This window comes from Eutrigla gurnardus (genome assembly GCF_963514095.1).
Source record: "Eutrigla gurnardus genome assembly, chromosome: 6".
NCBI classification, from domain to species: Eukaryota; Metazoa; Chordata; class Actinopteri; order Perciformes; family Triglidae; genus Eutrigla; species Eutrigla gurnardus.
Window position 1 is genome coordinate 209,107 of NC_139920.1, and position 2,009 is coordinate 211,115.

General features: G+C 40.8%; 1 long non-coding RNA gene across 1 annotated transcript; it reads left to right on the top strand.

Annotated features, from left to right (window-relative positions):
- The first annotated feature begins 287 nt into the window (after positions 1-287).
- LOC311014601 lies at positions 288-1,491 on the top strand. The gene is made up of 4 exons (XR_014597279.1): positions 288-376; positions 453-544; positions 848-962; positions 1,239-1,491. It is a non-coding gene; the product is annotated as an uncharacterized lncRNA (long non-coding RNA).
- The last annotated feature ends 518 nt before the right edge of the window (positions 1,492-2,009 follow it).

Here is a 2,009-nt window from a genome sequence, read left to right on the forward strand (position 1 = left end):
AGCAGTAGGCCTACATTCTTTTGCATGGATGTAGCCTGCAAGTATTGGCCATACCTGGAGAAAATTATTAAAAGCTGCCCAGAGTTTGAACATCTGCTGGAAATGAAGCCATTCCTCTCGGTGTTTCATGCAAAAGCTCATGATTTTAAATGTGAAGTAAGTAATCATCACCATATGACAGAATAACTTCATGTGAAAACCTTAACGTCAACATTGACAAATTATAACACGCCTTGTTTTTTAATATATTTTAAACAGATCAAATGGAGTGGAGCATTTCTGGAGGGGGCTGGGTTAACACTTGGGGAGGAGGTGGAACAAGTGAATGCCTTCCTCTCTAGGATAGCAGTTACAACAAAGCACATGTCAAAAGCGGGTGAGTTGGCCACATAGTACAAACTTTGGTTTAGGAAATAGGCAAAATAGTGATAACATCATATTTTCTGTTGTAGGGCGTACGGACATGTTAACACTCATGGCCATGCGGTGGAATGAGCAGAAGATGGACAACTTGGCCACCTACCTGTCCCGCAGATATTTAAAAGTAATTACATTTTTTTGGGGCGCGCAGTTGGCGGAGTGGTTTAAGCGCATACCATGTACGAACGTACATAGGCAGGCGACCCCGGTTCGAATCCCGGCCGGAGGTCCTTTGCTGCATGTCACATACCTTCTCTCTCCTCATGTTTCCAATCTATCCACTGCTAATAAATGCCTCAAAAAAATCTTAAAAAAAAAAAAAAAAGTAATTACATTTTTTAAAAGCGTTTAAGATTCATTGGTAGTTATAGTTCAATTGTGGGCTGAATTTTTACTTAATTATTTCAATGTCTCTGATTGTTTGTAGACCACAAAAGCTCTTGAAGTGAAGAAAAAGGAAGTGGAGTCGATGAAGGCAGAGATGGCAGCGACCGATGGGCAATTTGAAGACTGGGTCAGGGATGTGAAGGATTGGGCTGAAAGTGAGGAAATTATTACTGGGGTTTTTTTTCCAGCAAAGTGTATGACTGACTTTAATGCCATCATGAGTAATTTGTTATTTTTTTCTTAGTCTCAGAATTTTGAATTAATAGTAAAATATGTTTTATGTTGGGATTCATCTCAGAAAGGCATACGACACTAAGGTTTACAGTTCATTGCCTTAATATAATGGTATTGGAGAATTTTAAAAAACTGAGATCAAATCGCACTATTATATAAGTTACTCAAAGTGTAACACACACTTTTCTTCTCTACAGCAACAACCAACAACACAACAGACGCTGCTGCCTTGGCCAGTAAGATAGAGATGCTGGTTGTGAGTATAAAGAGACGCTCCCAGCGACTTTACAAAGACTACGACTCCAACAAAGGTCGCGCAAGGATCCGCCGGAAGATCAGGGAGGAGAAAGGGATCTTGACTGCAGTTGTAGAGCAGTACAATGGAATGGTTCCAAGCACAGAAACTTTGTGCTTGGAAACCATTCTGTCTGGAGAGACAGCTTGGCCATGGCAGCTACCTGACAGTGGTAGGGACAACAGCTGTTTAATGCTTCCATCAAATGTGGCACACTTTTAATGGATTCAATTAGATTTATTTTGATCTTTCATACATGAATGAAATACTTGTCATAAATGCTTCACAGACTCTGTGGACCTCAGGACGAAGAGGAGAGTATTTGACAGTGTCATGGCAGAACGGAGACTTCAGGAGGAAAAAACTATCCTGTTGTCAGAGATGAACCGCCACTGGAGGTCCTTAACAGTTCGTGGGGATTCCTTAAAAGAGCTGTCTTCTCTCATTAATAGGACAGCAATGCAAGGTATGTTTTTTAGATTTGACATCACATGAATGTTCACATCAATGACTGATGATAAAGTCACTAATACTGGCTTGGTTTTATGATCAAGATTCACCCTGGGCTTTGACTGAAGACGGGATGAAAGGTTTGCAGAGCATCGCCAAACAGAAACTTCATCGTGTCAGGGAAAGGATGGTTTTTGCGAGACAGTGCTACCTTCAAGTTTTG